Consider the following 26,868-nt stretch of genomic DNA (forward strand, 5'->3'; position numbering starts at 1 on the left):
AACACCACCCGAGTGACGTTTTTCAGGCAGCAATAATATATTCCGTATCCACTGCTGTAGTAGTGTATACGTTGACCTTGTAGGCCTTGTTTGCCCAGTGTGTTCTTCTTCTTCTTCATTTTCAAACAACTCCCATCTAGCTGTGTGAGCTTGTTCACATTTTGTCTAAATATCAATAATAATACCGTCTCTAGAAACACCACCCGAGTGACGTTTTTCAGGCAGCAATAATATATTCCGTATCCACTGCTGTAGTAGTGTATACGTTGACCTTGTAGGCCTTGTTTGCCCAGTGTGTTCTTCTTCTTCTTCATTTTCAAACAACTCCCATCTAGCTGTGTGAGCTTGTTCACATTTTGTCTAAATATCAATAATAATACCGTCTCTAGAAACACCACCCGAGTGACGTTTTTCAGGCAGCAATAATATATTCCGTATCCACTGCTGTAGTAGTGTATACGTTGACCTTGTAGGCCTTGTTTGCCCAGTGTGTTCTTCTTCATTTTCAAACAACTCCCATCTAGCTGTGTGAGCTTGTTCACATTTTGTCTAAATATCAATAATAATACCGTCTCTAGAAACACCACCCGAGTGACGTTTTTCAGGCAGCAATAATATATTCCGTATCCAGTGCTGTAGTAGTGTATACGTTGACCTTGTAGGCCTTGTTTGCCCAGTGTGTTCTTCTTCTTCTTCATTTTCAAACAACTCCCATCTAGCTCTGTGAGCTTGTTCACATTCTGTCTAAATATCAATAATAATACCGTCTCCAGAAACACCACCTGAGTTGTTGTTGTTTTTGTTTTAAAAATAATGCCAGGCAAAGGCAGGCCGCCACGCAGAGGCACTAGGGGCCGTGCTGCTATGCTATCCTGTGGCCCTAGGAAATTGCCCAGTTTTAAAAAGGCAATGACCCTGAACTCCCAAAATGCTGAAGAGGTAGTTGACTGGCTTACACAGCACACCCCATCCTCTACCGTTTCTAACTTTACCACAACATCCTCATCCTCCACTGCTATGGGCACCCCACGTAACACTTCCTCCACCACCGGCGCCCCTTCTTCACTGGAGTCAGAGGAGTTATTTTCACATGAGTTTCTTGAACTGAGTGATGCGCAACCATTATTGGCAGAAGAAGATGAAGGAGATGAGGACGTTACACCAGATTTAATTCTGGCAGAGAACACAACAGAGATGGACATAATGAGTGATGACGAGGAGGTCCCCGCTGCTGCTTCCTTCTGTTCCTTCTGAGTGACGTTTTTCAAGCAGCAATAATATATTCCATATCCACCACTGCTGTAGTGTATACGTTGACCTTGTAGGCATTATTTGCCCAGTGTGTTCTTCATTTTCAAACCACTGCCACTTAGCTGTGTGAGCTTGTTCACATTCTGTCTAAATATCAATAATAATACCATCTCCAGAAACACCACCTGAGTGACTTTTTCAAGCAGCAATAATATATTCCGTATCCACCACTGCTGTAGTGTATACGTTGACCTTGTAGGCATTATTTGCCCAGTGTGTTCTTCATTTTCAAACCACTGCCACTTAGCTGTGTGAGCTTGTTCACATTCTGTCTAAATATCAATAATAATACCGTCTCCAGAAACACCACCTGAGTGACGTTTTTCAGGCAGCAATAATATATTCCGTATCCACTGCTGTAGTAGTGTATACGTTGACCTTGTAGGCCTTGTTTGCCCAGTGTGTTCTTCATCTTCATTTTCAAACAACTCCCATCTAGCTCTGTGAGCTTGTTCACATTTTGTCTAAATATCAATAATAATACCGTCTCTAGAAACACCACCCGAGTGACGTTTTTCAGGCAGCAATAATATATTCCGTATCCACTGCTGTAGTAGTGTATACGTTGACCTTGTAGGCCTTGTTTGCCCAGTGTGTTCTTCTTCTTCTTCATTTTCAAACCACTGCCACTTAGCTGTGTGAGCTTGTTCACATTCTGTCTAAATATCAATAATAATACCGTCTCTAGAAACACCACCCGAGTGACGTTTTTCAGGCAGCAATAATATATTCCGTATCCACTGCTGTAGTAGTGTATACGTTGACCTTGTAGGCCTTGTTTGCCCAGTGTGTTCTTCTTCTTCTTCATTTTCAAACAACTCCCATCTAGCTGTGTGAGCTTGTTCAAATTTTGTCTAAATATCAATAATAATACCGTCTCTAGAAACACCACCCGAGTGACGTTTTTCAGGCAGCAATAATATATTCCGTATCCAGTGCTGTAGTAGTGTATACGTTGACCTTGTAGGCCTTGTTTGCCCAGTGTGTTTCTTCTTCTTCTTCATTTTCAAACAACTCCCATCTAGCTGTGTGAGCTTGTTCACATTTTGTCTAAATATCAATAATAATACCGTCTCTAGAAACACCACCCGAGTGACGTTTTTCAGGCAGCAATAATATATTCCGTATCCACTGCTGTAGTAGTGTATACGTTGACCTTGTAGGCCTTGTTTGCCCAGTGTGTTCTTCTTCTTCTTCATTTTCAAACAACTCCCATCTAGCTGTGTGAGCTTGTTCACATTTTGTCTAAATATCAATAATAATACCGTCTCTAGAAACACCACCCGAGTGACGTTTTTCAGGCAGCAATAATATATTCCGTATCCAGTGCTGTAGTAGTGTATACGTTGACCTTGTAGGCCTTGTTTGCCCAGTGTGTTCTTCTTCTTCTTCATTTTCAAACAACTCCCATCTAGCTCTGTGAGCTTGTTCACATTCTGTCTAAATATCAATAATAATACGCGTCTCCAGAAACACCACCTGAGTTGTTGTTGTTTTTGTTTTAAAAATAATGCCAGGCAAAGGCAGGCCGCCACGCAGAGGCACTAGGGGCCGTGCTGCTATGCTATCCTGTGGCCCTAGGAAATTGCCCAGTTTTAAAAAGGCAATGACCCTGAACTCCCAAAATGCTGAAGAGGTAGTTGACTGGCTTACACAGCACACCCCATCCTCTACCGTTTCTAACTTTACCACAACATCCTCATCCTCCACTGCTATGGGCACCCCACGTAACACTTCCTCCACCACCGGCGCCCCTTCTTCACTGGAGTCAGAGGAGTTATTTTCACATGAGTTTCTTGAACTGAGTGATGCGCAACCATTATTGGCAGAAGAAGATGAAGGGCGTTACACCAGATTTAATTCTGGCAGAGAACACAACAGAGATGGACATAATGAGTGATGACGAGGAGGTCCCCGCTGCTGCTTCCTTCTGTGAGCTGTTAGAAGAAATTGATGCATCTGAGGAGAATGATGATGAGGAGATTGATGTTTTGTGGGTGCCCAGTAGAAGAGAGCAAGAGGAGGATAGTTCAGATGGAGAGACGGAGAGTCAGAGAGGCAGGAGGAGAATAAGACTTGGAAGAAGCAGGGAGGACAGCTCGCAGGGAACAGTAGGGCAACAACATGTATCGGCACCTGTGGTCAGCCGGCCAACGCACCCGCCATTGCCGCCAACGCCGCCGACTTCTACTTTTACCCCTGATTGCCAGCCTCAAAAAGGTCAGCAGTGTGGGATTTTTTTAATGTGTGTGCCTCTGACAAAAGCGTTGTAATTTGCAATGAGTGCAGTCAGAAACTGAGTCTTGGGAAGCCCAACAGCCACATAGGTACAACTTCTATGCGAAGGCACATGAACGGCAAGCACAAAGCACTTTGGGAGCAACACCTCAAAGGCAACAGGCAAACTAAAAGCCACCCTCCTTCTGGTCCAGCATCTTACTGCTCTACCTCTGCTGTCCTTGACCCGTCTGAACCACCCTCCACTCCGCCTTCCACCTTGACCACCAGTTCCCATTCCCAGTCATCTGCCCCCAGCCAAGTTTCTGTGAGGGCCATGTTTGAGCGTAAGAAGCCAATGTCTGCGAGTCACCCCCTTGCCCTGCGTCTGACAGCTGGCTTGTCTGCACTCTTAGCCCGCCAGCTTTTACCATACCAGCTGGTGGACTCTGAGGCCTTCCGCAAATTTGTAGCAATTGGGACACCGCAGTGGAAGGTACCCAGCCGCAATTTTTTTTCAAAAAAGGGAATACCACACCTGTACCACCATGTGCAGAGCCAAGTCACCGCATCTCTGTCACTTAGTGTTGGGCCAAAGGTCCATATGACTACTGACGCATGGTCCTCCAAGCATGGTCAGGGCAGGTATGTCACCTACACTGCCCACTGGGTGAACTTGGTCATGGCTGGGAAGCAGGAAATGTGTGGCTCAACAACGACAGTGGAGTTTGGTGTCACCGCCACGGATTGCACGCGGTTCTGCCACCACCTCTACTCCTCCTTCGCTCTCTACCTCGTCTTCTTCCTCTTCTTCGTCCTCTGCTGCTGGGTCCTCCTCCTCCTCCACACCTGTGCACCCCCAGCTCCCCCTAGGCTATTCGACGTGCCAGGTACGCCGTTGTCATGCTGTCTTGGGGATGACGTGCCTGGAAAGCAAAAACCATACCGGATCTGTACTCCTGTCATCTCTGCAGTCACAGGCCGATCGGTGGCTGACCCCACACCAACTGAAGATCGGAAAAGTGGTGTGTGACAATGGAAGCAATCTGTTGGCAGCACTGAGACTGGGCAATTTAACACATGTGCCCTGCATGGCACATGTTCTGAATTTAATAGTAACAACGTTTTGTCTCAAAGTACCCAGGATTCCAGGACGTTCTCAGGCAGTCCAGGAAGGTGTCGGCCCATTTCAGACGTTCCTATACAGCCATGGCATGCCTTGCTGACATTCAGCAGCGGTACAACATGCCAGTCAGGCGTTTGATTTGCGACAGCCAGACTCGCTGGAATTCAACGCTCCTCATGTTGGAACATCTGCTGCAACAACAAAGAGCCGTCAACGAATACCTGTTTGAACTGGGTGGTAGGACTGGATCTGCAGAGCTGGGGATTTTTTTCCCCCGTTACTGGGTGCTTATGCGCGATGCCTGCAGGCTCATGCGCCCTTTTGAAGAGGTTACAAATATGGTCAGTCGCACCGAAGGCACCATCAGCGACCTAATACCCTTTGCTTTCTTCCTGGAGCGTGCCGTGCGACGAGTGACAGATGAGGCTGTAGACCAGCGTGACGAGGAGCAGGAAGCGCACGATTTCTGGTCGGAATCACCAGAACGAACCCAGGCACCTGCTGCAACGCAGGGAGAGGTGTCAGAAGTGGAGTCAGAGGAGGAAGGTGGCTTTGGGAGGAGGAGGACCAACAGGAGCAGGCTTCCCAGGGGGCTGGTGGTGACCTTTTGGGGACCCCTGGTCTTGTACGTGGCTGGGGGGAGGAGACCGTGGATGATGCAGTCCTTGATAACGAGGAAGCGGAGATGGATACCTCTGCATCCAACCTTGTGAGAATGGGGTCTTTCATGCTGTCATGCCTGTTGAAGTACCCCCGTATCAAGAGGCTTAAGGAGAAGGACCTGTACTGGGTCGCGACTCTACTAGACCCTCGGTACAAGCATAAAGTGGCAGAAATGTTACCAACATACCACAAGTCTGAAAGGATGCTGCATTTACAAACCAGCCTGCAAAACATGTTGTACAATGCTTTTAAGGGTGATGTCACTTCAGGAACTCATCAACATTCCAGGGGCAGAGGTGCCAGTAATCCTGCCACGAGCGCACCTGCAAGGACAAAGCACTTTGGCCACTCTGTAACGTCAGACATGCAAATGTTTTTCAGCCCAAGGCAGCGGCAGAACCCTTCGGGATCCACCCTCAAAGAACGCCTCGACCGGCAGGTAGCAGACTACCTGGCATTAACTGCAGATATCGACACTCTGAGGAGCGATGAACCCCTGGACTACTGGGTGCGCAGGCTTGATCTGTGGCCAGAGCTGTCACAATTTGCCATGAACCTCTTGTCTTGCCCCGCCTCAAGTGTCCTCTCAGAAAGGACCTTCAGTGCAGCAGGAGGGATTGTAACTGAGAAGAGAACTCGCCTAGGTCACAAAAGTGTGGATTACCTGACCTTTATTAAAATGAATGAGGGGTGGATCTCGGAGGGTTACTGCACGCCGGAAGACTTGTTCTGAGTTTCTGATTCTGACTCCCCATGCAGCTGTCCTTCTCTGCACGCCTCATGACTCCACATACAGCTGTCCTTTAGCGTCCTCCTCCCTCCACCACCGTTACAAACTAGGGTGCAAACCCTACTGGTTTAATTTGAATCCAGGTAAATCCTGAGTTTTTCTGGCCTCTGTGCTTCAGTGGCTGCGACCAAAAAAAACTGAATATTTTCAGCATTTATATGGCATATTTTTTCTGGCCTCTGTGCTTCAGTGGCTGCGACCAAAAAAACAGAATATTTTCAGCATTTATATGGCATATTTTTCCTGGCCTCTGTGCTTCAGTGGCTGCGACCAAAAAAATTGAATATTTTCAGCATTTATATGGCATATTTTTTCTGGCCTCTGTGCTTCAGTGGCTGCGACTAAAAAAAACAGAATATTTTCAGCATTTATATGGCATATTTTTCCTGGCCTCTGTGCTTCAGTGGCTGCGACCAAAAAAATTGAATATTTTCAGAATTTATATGGCATATTTTTTCTGGCCTCTGTGCTTCAGTGGCTGCGACAAAAATAAATGAATATTTTCAGCATTTATATGGCATATTTTTTCTGGCCTCTGTGCTTCAGTGGCTGTGACAAAAAAATGAATATTTTCAGCATTTATATGGCATATTTTTTCTGGCCTCTGTGCTTCAGTGGCTGCGACTAAAAAAACAGAATATTTTCAGCATTTATATGGCATATTTTTCCTGGCCTCTGTGCTTCAGTGGCTGCGACCAAAAAAACAGAATATTTTCAGCATTTATATGGCATATTTTTTCCTGGCCTCTGTGCTTCAGTGGCTGCGACCAAAAAAAATTTAATATTTTCAGCATTTAATATGATATATTTTTTCTGGCCTCTTGTGCTTCAGTGGCTGCGACAAAAATAAATGAATATTTTCAGCATTTATATGGCATATTTTTTTCTGGCCTCTGTGCTTCAGTGGCTGTGACAAAAAAATGAATATTTTCAGCATTTATATGGCATATTTTTTCTGGCCTCTGTGCTTCAGTGGCTGCGACTAAAAAAAACAGAATATTTTCAGCATTTATATGGCATATTTTTCTGGCCTCTGTGCTGCAGTGGCTGCGACCAAAAAAAACAGAATATTTTAAGCATTTATATGGCATATTTTTTCTGGCCTCTGTGCTTCAGTGGCTGCGACTAAAAAAAACAGAATATTTTCAGCATTTATATGGCATATTTTTCCTGGCCTCTGTGCTTCAGTGGCTGCGACCAAAAAAATTTAATATTTTCAGCATTTATATGGCATATTTTTTTCTGGACTTCTGGTTCAGTGGCTGCGACAAAAAAAACATAATTTTTCAGGAAAGTACACATGCCTAATTTTTCAGGGTTCTGCAACAGTGGCAAAATCGCATCTTTTATGGTCACCGCAGGTGATCAATAAAGTAGACCAAAACTGGGCCCACACTGCAGAATCAGTGTTTTTTGGTTCGCTTCACTGTACATTGAATTACCTCTGCCTGACCGTGCACGTGCGCACAAGCACGGTGACTGCTAAACACACCACTACAGAAATATTGCCACCAACAGGACGAACATCCTGGAGGTGACAAGCAACTAGTAATTAAAAACTATTATTTGCTCACTTGACGGTATCATTCATTAAAGCTCTTTGCGTCTTTTTGCGTTGCAGTAAGCACCGCGTTTCGTCTTTGCGTGTGAACAGGCTGTAACTTTTACACGACTTGATTGGCATGTAGACGCCGGACGTTTTAAAGCATTTTATTACACAGGTTTAGAAATGTAGTGTGATTTCTGCCCTTTACAGCACAAAACGCAGCGCTGTGTCAACAATGGATTTTTTAGAAACATTTTTGCCCTTGATCCCCCTCTGGCATGGCACTGTCCAGGTCGTTGCACCCTTTAAACAACTTTAAAATCATTTTTCTGGCCAGAAATGTCTTTTCTAGCTTTTAAAATTCGCCTTCCCATTGAAGTCTATGGGGTTCGCGACGTTCGCGAACCGTTCGCATTTTTGACGCAAGTTCGCGAATATGTTCGCGAACTTTTTTTCCGACGTTCGCTACATCCCTAGTGACTTACAACTTGTACATTGAAAGCTCGCAACCTCATTAGGCTGGTAAATTCACAGCTGGTGCTCGTTTTTGATATGATCAACTATCCTGGGTACAGCATTTACTTGGGACTACTCATTGCCAGCATAAATATACATTTGGCAACTTCTGGTTACTGTTTTTCGTGTGTGTGTGAATATTTGGCCCCCGAACACTTGAAACTAGTTTCTCGTACAAAAGAAAAATATTTAAATCAATGCAATATATGTTTGTCTGTGCATGTATTCGGCTCCCCTGTTTGCAAGGGCAAAGAATTTAAAGCATGGTTTTAATTGAAGTCGTTTTTCCTGCTCAGCAATTTGTTCTCCTTGATTTTAATAGACTACTACAAGTCCAGTTAGGTGTAATTGTCCTAGCCATCATAACTCGTACCTTTATATACAGACATACCATACCTTTTGCATAAGTAGTAGATGCACAAAAAAAAACTTTTGGGTTAGTTTAAAAACTGCATCTTAATAAATACATATACAAGCCACTCAACAGCAGCTTTTGCAATTTTCCTATGCAGCAACTTAAAAATCTCTGGTATCAGTAAAAACTTGTTCCTGATATATAAAAATGGTCAGTAAATTGCCAATATTATTATTAAAATTCCAACACCAACTTTTCTTTTTTTATTCTCTTTATTACATTTTCTATAACGCACAGCAGAAAGATTTAAATACATTGTATGATCAACATACCAAGAAAAATCAACAAACTGTATCAAGCAGATCAAAGTAAAAGAAACAAATGCATTAAACAAAGAGTGCACACAATACATTACAGGATATACAGATTGGGGTGAGATGGCTGTGTCTTTCTAGTATTCTGTGGGTTTTTCAGGAGTGAGAACTTGAAAGGTACCTAGTAAGCTTTATCCAGTCCACTACGGGGTTGGGAGCAGATGGTTTAAGCAGGGGCATAACTACAGAGGAAGCAGACCCTGCGGCTGCAGGCAGAAACGGAACTAGAGGGGGGCGGGCCCTGGCGCAGGACGCGCAGCCGGGCCCCCGCCCCCTCCGTACACCCAGAACTGGCTGGGAATATGTGGGGCACGGACTGCCGGGGCGCCCTGAGGGGGTGCGGGCCCTGGCCCGCTCGCACCCCCTGCTCCCCCGGTAGTTCCGCCCCTGGCTGCAGGGGGGCTTAGGATGTATAGGGGCCGCATGAAGCCCAACAAATATTGGTAAAACAGGACAATCTCTGGATATATTGGGGGCCCAATATATATATAATCCGTACAGGTTTATTATGCAGTATGTGCCCGTTTCTATCGCAGTTTTACAAACATGCACCTGGGCCCTGATTTACACAGGCACCCCAAGCAAAAAAAAACTTTCCTTCTCCTTTAATCCCCTCCCTTTCCACTCTATCTGACTTCTATTCTCAAAACATAATAAATATAAAACAGGACTATCTATGGCATTTTCAGAGGCCGTCTTGAAACAATTTTGTAATTACATTTCTCCCTAATTAACACCACTAGTATACAAAAAACAGTATTAAAATCATGTACAGATGGTTTATGTTCCTGTTAAAATACACTTGAGAATTACAAATAATCTCTTGTTGAGAGGATAGTGATGTGAATGTTGATACAAGTGGGTGGGACTGGCCTTAACTTAATTTTTTCCACTCCATTCTACTGCTATCAGAACTCCTTTTCTAGTTTCTTCCAAAATCTCAAAACAGGTTTTCCACAGCAGTGTATTGGATATCCAGTGGTATCTCATAGGGGATTTACTCTTCTCCCACACACTGAGGTCCCTAACATGGTGGTTGGTGGAAAATACTTTGATATCTTGCATTTGGTGACTTCAATGCATTTGGAGAAAGTTCACAATTTCAACCAATTTTTGGGTGGTTTACAAAGTGACAAATGCCAGTTTGCTCATCACTACTGGTAAAGTAACTTATCTCTTATCTATTCCTCTTCCATTTCAGACTTCTCCATAGATTTCAACAGTTTTCCTGTGAGAAACCATTTAAATATTAATTAAGCTCAGTAGGATTGTTTTGGCTCCAACAAATTTTAATTATATTTTATTGGGGATCAAGTACAAGGTACTGTTTTGCTGTTTTATTATTACAGAGAAAAAGGTAATGATGTTTAAAAGGTTGAATTATTTGATTCAAATGGAGTCAGGGGTAGATAGCCTTGCTATAATTACGAGCATTCTGGACAGGGGCGCGCCGCCAATGAGGCGAGCTGAGCCGCTCGCCTCAGGCGGCAGCGCCTGAAAGGATTCCACGGGCGGCAAAAAGCCACTCCTGCACCTATAAGAGCCGAATTTCCGATTTTTGAACCGGAAATTCAGCTGTACTATTGCGAGAGAGCGCAATTGCGCTCTCCGCAATAGTGTTTCTGCCTCCCCTCCCGACATGTAAGTTGGTGAGGGGGGGCGGCATTGCAGGAGCCGCCTCAGACGGCTCCTTAGTCAGAATCGGCGCTGATTCTGGATAACGGATAACTAAGGCGGTCACAGGCCCAATGTATTTATACAGACCATGAAACACTGAGGTGACTTCTTTACTATTACATATTAAACACATTACAATGGATCATATTATGTGATTTCACTAAGCACTTTATATAGGAGCTGATTTATAAACATAGGTGTTCAAGTACACATGTGCAGTTGCTAATAGCAACTAATCAGCAAATAGTTTTGAACTGTCTTGTTTATACATTTCTGCTTATACCAATTAATTTTCATGTAAATCCTTGAGTGCTTGAAGGTATGATTTAAGTTAAAGAAATTGATTAATCCCACCTATACATTAGCCTGCTATATAGTACACTGAATGTTCTGCAGAATGCCTGCCATTATGCTTGGCATATTTCCTTTTATCCTGTTTCAGACAGTAAGATGGACACCAGAGGGAAGGGCTTATAATAAGTTGTAGAACTCGGTACCACATGACACGGACAGCCTGGTTTTCGGGAGGGCTGTTCTGTGTCAAAACTAGTAAATAAAAATGTAGTAAATGGAGTAGCCAACTGAACATCAATAAAATAATCCAGTTCCAGAGACATGCTGGCTTCCAGAAAGCTCCAGCACAAAGAAATGAAGCTCAGCTTATTTCCATAGAAAATATTAAAAAATAAACAAGATATAAGTTTATAAGAACATATCTGTTGCCATTTCTTTTCCAGATCTGTAGTCAGTAAATGTCAGGTTTTCGCAGTTAGTGGAGCTTTAGTAGTAAGTAAAAGCCTCTCATGCACCTCCCACAGGGAACTCAGTTATCAAAAATGTAACAGGACTGACCACATGGAGGAGTGGCAGAAGTGCAGGTAAAAGTTGATCCAAAGATGAGTAACAGAATCCTCAGGCAGAATCCAAGTCAGAGATGGGCCGAAGGTCAGGGGCAGGCAGAACAGCATAGGGATCGGAAACAGGCAGAAGTCAGAAAGGGTTTAAGCAGGCAGTAGATAATAATTCAGGCCGGATTCTTCAACAGGTTCAGAATGCTACTTTCAGAAAGGCTCAGACACACACTGGTTGGCAACAATCACTTCATAAGGAAATACAGGCCTCTGCGTTTATTTAATCGTATTGCACCCGCTCCGAAACGTGACTCCTGATGCGACGAAAGCATGTGCACACACACTGGTTCCAAAGCATACTTGACACTGAGACCTAGGACACCCACAGCTGCTGTGTTCTAGCCCCTTACACTGCCCCCTCCCATGGTGCGCACTCTGAGTGCACAAAAAAACAGGTTTTTCAGGACTGGCCGAGTGAAAATGCTTCAGCAACCTGGGTACATAAACATTCGTTGCAGGCTCCAAAGAATTGTCTTCAGGAGTGTAACCTTTCCAATAAACCAAATACTGAAGGCGATTTCTTAGAGTCCAATATTTTATGTACTTCAAATTCCACTGAATCATGCATTTTCGCTGGCTGTGGAGAAGGAAGTTGACGACCCAAAAACGTATTCGAAACTACTGGTTTGAACAAGGCAGAATGAAAAAACGGGTGTATTCTAAGTGTGGCAGGAAATTTCAGTTTAAAAGCCGCTGCATTCATTTGCTGAGTAATGGGAAACGGTCCCAGGAACCTTGCACCCACCATCTTAGAAGAAGTCACAAGTCTTAGAAATCACGTAGAAAGCCACACCAAATCCCCAACTTTGAATGCTGGGTCCTTATCTCGATCATTGATCGTTTTGCAAAAACGTTATAGTTACTGAGCTTGATGAAGAGTTTTAAAATGATTCATTAGAAAAGAGATCCAGTCCTGCACAGCAGGCATAGTGATTCCTTTAGGCAAGTCTGGAAGCATACTTGGGTGGAAATCAAAGTTGGCAAAATATGGAAACTGGTTCGTGGTAGAATGCAAAGAATTGTTCTAAGAGAACCCTGCCAAAGGCAATAGTGCTTCCCAGTTATCTTGCAGGTAAGTGGTAAAACATAGAATATACTATGTTCGATGGTTATACTGTTTGATTTGTTCTCTCAGTCTGGCCTTTGGTTTGTGGATGGAAGGCTGTAGATAACAATAGATTCATATTAAGTGACTGACAAAGTGATTTCCAAAATTTTTAAGTAAATTGGAAGCCCTAATCAGAAACCGTTCCGTGAAGTCCATCAAGTTGAAAAATGTCTATAATAAATACTTTGTCAGTAGCAGCAGCAGATGGGAGATTTATTAGTGGAGAATAGAGTCATCTTAATAAATCTACCCATAACCACAAGGATGGTATTCCTACCAGAAAATGTAAGCAAATCCACTATAAAATCCATGGAAATGGATTCCCATGGACAGTTGGAATTTGCAGAGTTTTAGTAAACCCATTGGATGAATGTGAGAGTCATTACACCTAGCACAGACCAAACAGGATCTCACATAAGCTGAGCAGTCTTTAATCATGTTAGTCCAGAAAAATATAGACCTGCTCTAGGACTGTCATGTACACATTTAAGTACCTCAAGCCATGCTACGTGAAGAACAAAACTGTTATTTTTATGAAACAAGAAACCGTCCAGTGATTGAAGATATAGTCTCTCAGAAGGATGTTATAAGAAAGCATTTCTAATCTTAGACAAAAGTTCAGATTGGATAAGAAGACGAGAGAGTGCATCAGCCTTACCATTCTTGCACCCGGGCTTAAAAGTAATATGGAAATTAAAGTGTGACCTGTCGTAGTTTGAACCTCTTAGTTGTTATATACAAGAATGGGGTGTACAGCTCCTTCAAGCAGATGCCCCCACTCTTCAAAGACAGATTTAATGGCCAGGAGCTCACGATCACTGCAGGGCCGGAACTAGGGGTAGGCAGAGTAGGCATGTGCCTAGGGCGCAAAGCTGGAGGGGCGCCAGGCATGCACCTTCTCTGCCTCTGCTATCCCATAGTCCAGTCCCTGCTCTTTGTGCATGCGCGAAAAACAGAAGTGCGCATGCGCGAAAAACGGAAGTGCGCATGCACACTCGGGTATTGGGCGCTTCTACATCACCAGCTTCTGCAGGTGATGTAGAAGGGAAAATGAAACCCTTACTAAGATTCTTGTCAATATAGTCTTTAAGCACGTTTAATCAATATAGACTTTAAGTACTTTTAATATTGGTTCAGATAGAGGGTAAATACTACCAAAAGAAATAATGGCCCCAGGATAAAGTCTGACTGGACAATCATACATTTTATGCGGAGGTAACTCCTTAGCCACCCTTTCATCAAACATATCGGAAAAATTCAGAACAAATTTAAATCAGAAATGGTAGAAAGATAGAGGCATGGGCTTGTGGAAAGATAATCTCAGCAGTGTTTTTGGTTTGGTTTTTGATTGACTGGAATTGATCTCACCCTTAGGTAAATATTATAATAGTGCTGCATGAATGTTAATGTTATGCCATGACATCTTACCATTAGAAGTTTCCTTCTAAGCATAAAGACTGGTAACTATAACGATTACCATATTCACCTGCAGGTGCTTATAAACAAATAACATTTGTATATCTGCTGCCTTTATAAATACTTATGCCTGTCATGTGATGCTCAAGTATTTATTTTAGCACCTCTTAATGTGCAGATATAGATTATTAAGGTCTGGGTCCATATATTGAAGTCTTTTCTAGTACCTTCTTTGTCCTAGTGCATACAAAATGTGCCTGATGTTTGTCTCTGCTTTGTGTGACCCTTCCTTTTATGTTCTGGGTTTTTACTAACCTGTAATATTCTGGTTAAAAGAATGCAAATACTATTGAAAAAATGAAACAATAGAAATTTAACTTACTATGAGTTTTCATTCATCAACTCCATGCCAGCATTGAGAGGGTACAAACCCACCTGCTTCCATCAGAAGCAGTGTTCCGGGGGTCCTTGGCCAAGTGGGGGCCGCATCGCTAATGCAGAGAGCAAAATTGCGCTCTGGCTTATTGCCACCCCTGGAAACTTGCTGGCTGCTAACATCTAAATTTCTCAATTAGTCTCAGGGCAGCAGTGCCACTAATCAGAAGGATCCTGCCCAAAGTATTAAAAGGCCAGCACAGCCTGTTTCCATCTTTTTTTTCTTTGGCCCTTGAGGTTCCATTGCAAGCAAATATTCATTTTATGCCTTGGGAAGTCATTTCCAAGGTGCTGGTTGGTACTTGGAATGCCTTCCTCCACCCAGTTTTGAGTTCGCATTGCTCTATCTTTTGGATCAAGTAGGGCACTGTTTTACTATGGCTGATCAGGACCGGAACTAGGGGTAGGCAGAATAGGCACGTGCCTAGGGCGCAAAGCTTTGGGGGGGGTGCCAGGCACACACCTTCTCTGCCTCTCCTACCCCCCATGTCCAGTCCCCGATTGATGCTCTGGCCGGCGTCCTTTTTGCGCCGCATCTCTTTTTTCACCTGTGGGGTTTTTCATGAATGCGTACGCAGTTTCTCGTGCACACACGCTCACACGCGGTTTTCCGAGCAGGTGCGCACACGTTTTTCCTCACATGAGTGCACACCTGGCCAGCCAGGCAGCCTAGGACGCATGGCTGGGCTGGTCCGGCACTGTGGCCGATAAAGTGTGTTCATCCTTAAAGTAGGGATGCACCGAATCCAGTATTTGGTTCGGTATTCGGCCAGGATTCAGCAGGATTCGGATTTGGCTGAATCCTTCTGCCCGGTCCGAACCGAATCCGAATACTAATTTGCATATGTGACTTTTTGACAAAAAACAAGGAAGTAAAAATTTTTCCCCTTCCCACCCCTAATTTGCATGAAAATCCCAATTGCATATGCAAATTAGGATTCGGATTTGGTTCGGTATTCGGCCGAATCTTTCGCAAAGGATTCGGGGGTTCGGCCGAATCCAAAATAGTGGATTCGGTGCATCCCTACCTTAAAGGGGTGGTTCACCTCAAACAACTAGTTGTTTTCAGATAGATCACCAGAAATAATGACTATTTCCAATGACTTTCTATTTTCTATGTGTGACCGTTTTTCTAATATTAAAGTGTCAGGTGTCTTTTTTCACCTTCTGAAGCAGCCCTGGGATGGGGGGTCGCCGACCCTGTAAACTGTTCTAAATGGATACGTTTAGTTGATACATTTCTTATTTTTGACCCTGCTGAGCAGAATCTCTGGGTTTCATTACAGGCAGCTGATAGAACTGATACATTAGTTGCTAATACTCCAGAGATGCTGCTGAGAAATGTATCAACTAAATGTTGTAAAATTGTAACAATTCAGAGTCTGCACCTGAATTACTGAGCTGCCAGACTCAAACACCAGGGACAGGGACATTCAACTTTAACCTTAGATTTTGGAAAAACAGTAAAAAATAAATAATGGAAAGTTTTTATTTCTGGGGAACAATCTAAAAACAACTGAATTGAAAAAAGTGAACAACCCCTTTAATATATGTTCCCTTCTTGCTTGTTGTATGTCTGATGGAAAGTGGCTGGTTGGACTAACTTCAAATCCTCTGGAAGCAGTGGTGTATGTGACTCCTAAACTTCTAATAATTTGTATGGATGTAGGTGGCAGTTGGCTTAGGGTCAGTTATTAGTTATGTAAACATTGGCTGACCCAGGATAATTGGGTTAAAGAGCATCCAGTCCTGTTTGTTGTCTGGGTTGAATTGCAGTCACACTTGTAATGTCAGTTTAGTGGACATCTCTATAGAAGAGATATATATATATTGTGACTGGCAGTCTTGTGACACAAGGTGAAGCTTTGCTATAATTGGAGTTTGTATATCAAACAACAGGGCGCCCCTTTAACCCCTTCACTGCCAGACAATTTGGCCGATTCTGTACTTTTATTGCCAGATCGGTTTTTAAAATTTTGCGCTCTTTCACTTTAAGGACCTTTTCTGTGGGGACTTTTAGTTTACCCAGGAAAACAATATATTGTTTTTTTCAGGACAACCTAAGGTTTCAAAATATGCTAGAATAATAATAATAATTCCTCTTCTGTAACAAGATATAGGTTTCTAAGTGTCAGACAGTCAACTAACAGTAGGTTTACCCTAGAAAACAACACATTTTTTGGAAAGAACAGATTCTTCCGAATGCAAAATGGGTAAATATCTCTTTCTACTCCAAACTGCATTTCTTTCCTAAACTTATCATTTTTTTTTATAAAAACTTTGCAAAATGTTTGAAAAATAGCCTTAAAGCTTCCTGTCAACAGCATATATCCCACAAATTATTAGGTAAACAGATAAAACACCCTACATATGAATGAGCAGTTTGATGCCCAATGTGCATAGGTTTACCTATGTACGTGGAATATAGGGGCCCAAAATAAAGACACCCCCTACGAGCTATCATTTATGTAATTTCAGTTACTGCAAATCAACACATTCACAGCATTTTATGAGGGGTAAAGCTACAAAAAACTACACTAACCCCAGAAAGCCATATATTTTTGGAAAGTGCACATTCTCTGAATCCAAAATGCATACGCATGTCTACTTTAAGCAAAGATTTCTTAATTTTCCTAAATTTGGCAATTTTGATGACATTTCCGAAAATAACCTCAAAGCTTCCACTTTGCAGCATCTTATATCCCATATATCATTTGGTACCAAGATAAAACACCCTAAATATGAGCACCTGGGGTCCGCTGAACAGTCTGATGCCCGATATGCATAGGTTTACATAAGTACGTGGCATACGGGGGCTCCAAAAGGAAGAAACCCCATATGATCTATCATAACTGTAATTCTAGATACTGCAAACACACTTACAGCAGTTTATGAGGGGTAAAGCTACAAAAAAGTACGCCAACCCCAGAAAGCCATATATTTTTTGAAAGTACATATTCCCCCAAATCCAAAATGGTTACACATGTCTTTCTACTCCAAACTAACAAGCAGCATATGATCTGACCAAGCTCCATATGATCTTTCGTTTCAGCTACTGCAAAATCAACACATTTGCAGAATTTTATGAGGGATAAATCTACAAAAATGTATGCTCACCCTAGAAAGCTATATATTTTTGAAAAGTACACATTCCGATGAATCCAACATGAGTAAATATGTCTTTCTACTCCAACTTACCAATCTGCAAAACTACGCTAAAAGCAGAGTTTCTGAAATGATATTTCTGACAATCACCTAAAAATATTGCAACATGCCACATTCATCTCACCTAATTTCTGGGACAAAACCAGACAGGTGACTACCCTATTCCTATCACTGAATCCATTACAGTTTGCCTATGGTTGTAATTGATGGATGATGCTATCTCTACTAGTGATGGACGAATTTATTCGCCAGGCGCGAATTCGCGGCGAATTTGTACGATTCGCGGCAGGCGAATAAATTCGCGAAACGCCCGCGAAAATTCGCCGAAAAAATTCGCCTCTATAGTTACGCCCCTGCCTCCTCTGTTACATTAATGCCATGTGACTGTACTACTTAGTTCAGTTCCAACCATATTCAAGTTTGATGAAAAAAACTCAACTATTATAGGTCTTATCAGCAACAATAATGAGTCATCTTACCAAGAAAAGATCAGATTTAAAATATTTTATTTGAGTTTTCACATTAAACCATAAAGACAATATGACAACAAGTAGAATGCAGAAAAAGAAAATGTGCTGCAATTAGTATAATGACACTATATTCAAATTTTAGAACTTACAATGAAGTAAGATATGAAAAAAAATATAAAAATAAATAAAATTTAACAAAAACTAACAATACCAGTGGATGTAAAGACAATCATAAAAGAAAAGAAAGAAAGAAAGAAAGAAAAAAAGTCCATTGTCCTCGGAAAAGTCAAATATCCAAACTTGCAATCTATTTACAATTGAAGGAACATAGATATTTGACTTCTGGTGCTGGAGTCACAAATCCCAAGGTAAGGAGACCGTATAAGTCTAAAAGACTCTTTGGAACTATTTCCTTTTGTTTTTACTAATAAAGCTTCCTGCCAACAGAGCTGGTTCATATAAGAAATTATGTCTGACAATGAATTAAAATTAAAATTTAACTTAAATAATGCCTTCCTGGAGGCTGCTAAAAATAAATTTGTCAATATTCTATTTTCTTGGGACATACAATCTATATTAAAAATTGAAGAGAGCCTGTTTTCAACTAGATGCAACAAAGCAAAACCTGGAGAAAATTTAATTTTTATTTTCAGACTTAAGTTCAGAAAACTGGTGACTTTCCTCCAAAACATACTAATCTTTGGACAAGTCCATAGATGGTGGAAAAGGGACACATTGGTCTCATCAGATTTGGGACAATATGATACAGGACCAGAAGAGGTACTATTAGAAAAAAAATCTCCATAGCCTAAGTGAACTAACTTAAAATGTTGTATCCTCCAACTCTCTGCTAAAATCAATTTATTGAAATCATGAACAGATTTCACTAAATCACTTGATAATGTAGGAACTCAGTCCATTTATTGGAAACTTTAAATAATGGGTGTAGATCTGACCCATAATCGTTCCAAAATTTTCTAGATAAAGAGTTAATAGAAATCGAAGAATGAATTTGCCACTTAATGTAAATATAACAAAAGAGATGATTGTTTAGGAAGTCTTTCAGTTCATAATCCACTTTGTTCTTTTATTGAAAATGTCCTCTTCCACTGCCAAAAAAAGCACAAAAGGGGTAAATCTGTGCTCAGTATAACCTCCTTATACATTGAATTGGCCTCTACAAGAATATGATCAACTGTCCATTGAGGTGTATTATAATGTAGGTCTCTAAAATGAAAGCCAGCGCCAAAGGCACAGGGAATAGACAATAAAAAATATAGGGTAATATTGTTTTATAATGTTGCCACCTCCTGTGTTCGATGGGAACAATTATCTCCACCTTATAAGTGCCACCCTTATTCAGTATTTACCACCAACAGAAAATTAACAACTTTCCTTTAAAAGCTTGTTTAGGATGGTACTCACAAACACATTTACATCTCCTGGTAAACGCTGTAAAATGACTTTGATTTTCCAAGTATTTTTTTGGCTAATTCCACCATCAAATTGGCTACTTCGACCTTCGAATTGGCTACTTCGACCTTCGACTACGACTTCGACTTAAAATCAAACGATTCATATTAAAAATCGTTCGACTATTCGACCATTCGATAGTCGAAGTACTGTCTCATTAAAAAAAACTTCGACCACCTACTTCACCACCTAAAACCTACCGAGCACCAATGTTAGCCTACGGGGAAGGTCCCCATAGGCTTTCTAGGCAATTTGGGATCGAAGGAAAATCGTTCGATCGGAGGATTAAAATCCTTTGAAACGTTCGATTCAAAGGATTTAATCGTTCGATCAAACGATTTTTCCTTCGATCATTCGAACGAAGAAATTGCTGTAAATCCTTCGACTTCGATATTCGAAGTCAAAGGATTTAACTTCGAGGGTCGAATGTCGAAGGTTAATTAACCCTCGATATTCGACCAATAGTAAATGTGCCCCTATGTGTCCTGTACAAATGTCTCTCAAAGCACACGTATCCACTGTTTGAAAAACGTTCTTCATTGCGATCCTTGTTCAAAACATTCAGAATTTACATATACACATTTCTGGATTATGTTAAAAACGCTCTAAGGTTAAAATCAATGTTTAAACCAAAAGGACATAATGACTTTAACCTGTGTATCCACCAGCTCTCCCTCTACAATGTACTAGTTGCCAAATCACCCCCCCCCCTCCAATGGGCTTTAACCCTCTTAATACTAAACCATCTTAGGCCAACTGGGCATTTATGTGTTTTTCAGAGAAATGTTTGGAAACTGAATGTTTCATATTTCCTTTGCATATATTATTAATATGCTGTCCTATTCGGTCTTTCAATTTTCTATTGGTCTTACCCACATATTGGAAGCCCCGTGTAGATAACATTAACTGTTTCACATTTTATTAAATCCTGGATTTGAAACATTTGCCCAGTTGTGACTTTTAAAGGTTTTGGTTTTCACACCATATCTACATGCCTTACATAGGCTACATGGAAAAAATCTTGAAATATGTCCTTTTTTGTTTCTTATTAGTTCCACATGTATGTATCAATTTCTGTTTTAAATTGGGGCATTTTTGTAAAATGATTTTGTGTTTATTTGGGAGAATTGATTCTAATTCTTTATCTGAGCTGAGTACATTCCTCAACATTTCTTTTAATAGCTCCTGCTTTGGAGTTGTATTGTGTAATAAAGCAAACATTGCAATTCTCTCCTGTATGTTCTTTCTGTAAATTTTCTCTTACATTTATATATTCTAGCATCTTACCTCTATCTTGTTCCCTCACTGTCTTATTATATCTTTTTCTTGATAGCCTCTTTCTAAAAACCTATGTGTTAAAACCTTGGATTGTGCAACATAATTTTCCAAATTACTACAGTTTTTCCTTATTCGCCTAAACTGTCCCTGCGGAATGTTTTTGATCCATGTGGGATTATGATTACTTGTGGCCAGAACATAATTATTAGTATCAACAGTTACAAAAAAAGGTACGTGTGTGAATTTGGCCCTCTTCTACTGTATGTAAATTTGTAAATCTAGAAAGTCAATTGTCTCTGAGCTAAAGGGAGAATTCCAAATGGAAGTCATTGTTATTTAGTTTTTCTATGAACCTTAATAGTTCTACTTCCCCTTTATTCCAAATTAATTCAGTGTACCGTTTCCATAGTGACAGGCCCGCATCCAGTTCCAGTTCTAGTATAAACTTCTCCCAGAAGACCATGAACAAATTTGCTTAGCTGGGTGCGAACCGTGTCCCCATGTCAGTACCACAGACTTGAAGGTAGTATTACTTATTATCATACCATAAGAAAATGATGATTAAGTATAAAGTCTATCCCAGTTATAATTAACTTTTTGCATCCGCAAATTCGTGAGTAGGTGAGCAGCTGGGGAGGGGGGATTTTTATATAGCAGATTCTGCAGACTGGGCCCCCCTCTTCCCTGCCCCACCCCCAGGTCTGATACCTCTTTAGTTATACCATTGTGCAATTCCAATAATGACTTGTGACTTGTGATAAGAGAATGAACTGAGTGTCTCCATATTTAAGTGCTATCAGTCCCACCCAAAACTTTTCCTGTGGTGTATATTTATGTGGGCAGAGCAGCATATATAGGAAGGTAGCCTAGCAATTTACACACAATTAACCATTTTGTTTGTAGGTTTGTGAGAAATGCATTTTGCAAACTAACAAAATGTTGAAATGTTTGGATAAAGATAAAACAACTACATCTTTGAAGAACTGTTGCTGACATAATGCTGGAAGAAACCTTCTCATCTAATTTTTCTGTTTTTTTGAGTGATTACAGGTTTTTTGCACGCTCACACTTTATTTCCTCAGCTCTTTTATCAGTGCTGGGAATTTCAGTTACATACTTGCTTTGATTTGAGAGATGATGCACTACATTTCATAACACTGAATTGCAGCATAGGTCATGTACTGATATGTAAAAATCATTTAAATGTATTCCACATGTCTCAAATGAAGTAAGAGCAGTACAGAGAAATAAGTATTTACTGTTTTCTTAGTATATGGAGTTTTGGCCAATTCTTCCATTTGCATGTAGAGACTGTATAGGAAGCTCATAATTGTCAAGAATAACATTGTATTGACATATTAGCACCTGTTTTAGCAAGAATGTGTTAGTTGTGGCTTAACTAGCCAGTTCCAATAATTAGAAACAGGTCCACATATATTAACCATATACCCCTATATATATCTATATATATATATATATATATATATATATATATATATATATATATATATATATATATATATATATATAACCAAAGGAATGGTGCACTACGTAGACAAAATTAATACCTGGGTGCCAGCATGGGAAATAAGATGTAAAAAAGGATTGCGGCACTCACAGGGTTTTAGTGAAAAAACAAAAAAAATATTTTATTATTAAGCCTCAACGTTTCGATCCCCCACAGGGATCTTCAAAAAACAAAAAAATGTTTTATTATTAAGCCTCAACGTTTCGATCCCCCACAGGGATATTCGTCTGACGAAGGTCCCTGTGGGGGATCGAAACGTTGAGGCTTAATAATAAAACATTTTGTTTTGTTTTTTTCACTAAAACCCTGTGAGTGCCGCAATCCTTTTTCACTATATATATAAACCCTGCGAGTGCCGCAATCCTTTTTCACTATATATATATATATATATATATATATATATATATATATATATATATATATATATATGAAGTAACAAAGAGAGTCCGCACAAACAGGTCTTCCTGAGGACGGCTCATGTAGCTGAGCCGAAACGTTGAATAAACGACCATTTTTTTTCTTCACATAAGACCTGTGTGTGCGGACTCTTTTTGTTAGTTTATCGATACTGATGTTGCAGTTCCAGCACCTAGGCTTCGTTTTTTGTGTTCTGGGTGCACCGACCAAGCACTGTTTACATATATATATATATATATATTAAACTTGGAACTGGAACAGGTCTTCATATTGTGTCAAAAAACTAAATTTATTTATCGACGTTTCAGCTCTGTAGGTCAAGCCGTCTTCAGGAATAAGAATATTGTGCACAAAAATACAATTTTGCTTGTTATTTTTTTCTACTTCATCATTTGTTTATTATTTATTTGTTCATTTTTTTCTACTTATTATTTTTTTCTATTTTTTCATTTTTTATTTTTGTATTTTTTTATTTCTATTTTTTTCATTTTTTATTATTTCTTTCTTCCCTTTCTCTTCCCCTTACTTTCTTTTTTTCTGTTTTCTTTTTTTGTTTTTTTCTTTCTTTTTTCCTTGTAGACTATTAAAATCTTTTTCCTCCCCTCTGAATCTGAATGATCTTCAGGCTCACTGACACTTATTGCTGGGTAAAGGATCTGGCGTACTATGGTTCTCGGGCCTCTGGCAGAGTTCGGGTGGTGTGGAACAGTACTTGTAGGAATAAACGAAAATAAGTAGGGACGAGTAACCCGCATACACTGAGGGAGTGCGCTTTTCAAAATTTCACACGCCCACAGCATTCTATAAGCAGAAGTGCTCATGGAGCATCTTTACGAAATATGCTTATATGCCATGTGTGGCAGTTGGACACACGCTCTGCCGCTAGCCTTTGGGAACAAGGGAGACGCCGATTATACGTGCTCGCCGGTTTCCACATTTGTGGTGAAGTTCTGAAAGCAGGTCTGGCGGATTACGGGAAGAAACAACCCTTTTGAGGGCTATCTCCTGCGGTAGGGCTGTGTCTGATGAGAGGCGGGTCTAGTGGAGCGGCTGAACACCGCAAGCGCAGGACACCTCTCTGTATCTGAGTTCGGGCGACAGTAAACGAATGTATGTACTTAACCAGTTACCTGCCAGCACAGTGTCCATCGCAAGATCCCTATCCTGTCCTGTGAGGGATTGGTGGGGCTAAGCGACGATTCTTTTTCTATATAATCTTTTTAATTGTGTTTTTGAGTCGGATACTAACCCAACCTCACTAACTTACACTTGGACTAGAGCCACAATTTTATTTTATTTTTTTTAGTATACACGGGGGATTGCAGAGTTTGTGCGCCAATGAGCTACGATAACCTTTTACGTCATCATGGGGGTCAGAACTCTCCACTCTCCACCATACACGTCACCACACTATTTGGCAGTTTTCTAGGGATTTAAACTTGTATGTTTGTGCACAATATTCTTATTCCTGAAGACGGCTCGACCTACAGAGCTGAAATTTAGTTTTTTTGACACAATATGAAGACCTGTTTGGTGCAGTTTTTCCTTTGAGCTATATATATATATATATATATATATATATATATATATATATATATATATATATAGCCAGGGAAATGGTGCACTCCGTAGACAAAATTAATATCTGGGTGCCAGTATGAGAAATATGCAGTGAACAAGGATTGTGGCACTCACAGGGTTTTAGTGAAAAAACAAAAAAGTTTTATTAAGCCTTAACGATGCCCCACAGGGATCTTCATCAGGAGCAAAAACAAACAAACATCCAGCAAATGGCGCCCAAAACTGTTGCTAGGCAACCATACAGGCATCAGTGAAAGTGTTCAAAACTATTAGCAAGCGATAGAATTTAAAAGGCACATAAGGAAGGGTATAGCAGCAAGGTGAAATGCACACGAAAGACTTTAGAGAGAAAAGAAAAAAGGGCACAGTATTGTGTATGCACCATGCCAGTATAAAGGCCACTCCCCCGACTCCTGCTGTGTGTCAGTAAGTGTCAAAGGAGGGCCTAGCGACCTATAACAGAGCAGCGGTGGGTGTATACTATACTTCTACCGGGTCTCGGTACTTCTGCATCATTGGGAAACTTGAGCGAATAGCCATTTCAGTGAGTGTGCAGTAATCAGGACACGGCCGCTGTCCAAACGGTTCTACGTGTCACTTATCCAGCCAAGCCACGGAGTGTGTCATTAGAGTCAATGATTACTATTGGTGCACCTCAATTCTACAACTTGCGGTGGGGAATGATAGGCACGGCGCTGCAACATTCTGGCAAGGAGTGCACAGAGTACTTTGACCACAACCCACATGCTACTGTGTTGCTAGGGCCCGTTGCGTATAGAAACACATAGGAGTCCAGTGGCTACTGGTCGGTCCGGTGCACCAGTCCTGCATAGGGTTAAAAACACAAATGACAGGACAGCACATAATAGACAGGAAAGATGGGGGTTAAAGGACGGAGGAAGCAAAAAGCAATGTTGATAAATATTACAATGTTGCAATGGAGATCATAAAACTTAAACAGCTGATAAGCTTGTCAGGGAAAGTCTTAATAATATATCAATATCGACATGTCCAGAGTATGCATATCATGATATAAACTGTCCCCATATAAAAGTTTGATACAGGGATTCATATGAAACAGCCAAGGTGGAGAGTTTCATTTAGTCCACAGGGAGATGCTGTGTCAAGGCGATATATATCCATCTCGACTCCCGTTTGAGGAGGGCCAAATCTCTGTTACCCCCTCTCGTCAGAGGGGGTTGGTAATCGATCCCTGTCATGTCCCAGCATGAGCTGTCATGTTGTTGTATTTCATTGCTCCCTTTGACTAACTCCCTCTGCTGGACACTTGCTGTAATTGCGCAAGGCCTTTCTGTATTTGTTCTGCACCTCCACATGGCTTGTGGCAGATCTGCGTTTGGACTAATCAGGTTACCATACTCCTACCATTTGACCTAGAGCAGTGCCTTGTGGGAGCTAAGACTCCATTTTACAGACCATGCTGTGGAAGAAGCACGCGCAGTTTCATCTCTCCTAGTGGTAGCATCGCTGGTAAGCAAATAGTTACACCAAATCACCTCCACAGTTGCCAGTACCCCCAGAGACATTGCTGCATAGACTTTTCATGCCAGCTAGCATTTTGATGTTGCATTTATATGCATATATGTTTATATTGCACTGTTCATTGCAATCTATTTACATACCTCCCAACTGTCCCTCTTTTGACAGCTCAACCCGCAGTCCCTCATTTGTATGGAAAGTCCCTCTTTTCTCTGCACTGAACAGCCAGAAAAAGAAACAAAGTTTCTCACTTAATTGGCTTTTAGCAGAGAGCCCAGAACACCTAACAGGTGCAAATAAGATACTTTGTAACAATTTTGAGACACAAAAACATAGTTTAGATAAGGAGAAATATTTTCAAACTTTCATAACCTGCCAAATTTTGTAAAACAAACATGGTAATTAGGGGGTGTGGCCACAGAAAGGGGTGTGTGCTGCGCTACATACGGAAAATTTTTTTTTGTCCCTCTTGTTGGGAGGTATGTATTTACCCTATTTTCTGTTATTTGTTACAGTTTCACCTATTCCCCTTTGCCATCCAGCAAAATCTACAGACTTCAGTTCACAGTCTATTTATTGGAGTGTGGGGAGGTTTAGCTATATGTCGAACTACACACTGCCCCAGGGTAATACGTAGGGAGAACAGAACAGTGAAACAGCAGCTGCCTTATTGGCGGAATGAACTGCAACTCACTGCAAGCAGAGACACAGTGACTGCCACACAGGCAGATTGAACTATAACTCACTGCAAGCAGTGAAACAGCAGCTGCCACACAAGTGATTAAACCAGCTATGCTGCAAGCACAGACAACCGCATATTATAGTGATTCAGATACAGCCACTGCTATCAAGTCATTTGAGCACAGAGAAGCTACTACAGCTAAAGCAGACAAAGGCTTATTTAGTGTAGCATAATGTCACAGAAAAGGACATCCTCATTAGTGACCAGATCCCAGGTCTCGGGCTCCTCTCAACGCTCATCTGTTACCAATGCAGCCGCCATTGCCCGCG

This window comes from Xenopus laevis, chromosome 4S (assembly GCF_017654675.1).
Source record: "Xenopus laevis strain J_2021 chromosome 4S, Xenopus_laevis_v10.1, whole genome shotgun sequence".
Taxonomy (NCBI): domain Eukaryota; kingdom Metazoa; phylum Chordata; class Amphibia; order Anura; family Pipidae; genus Xenopus; species Xenopus laevis.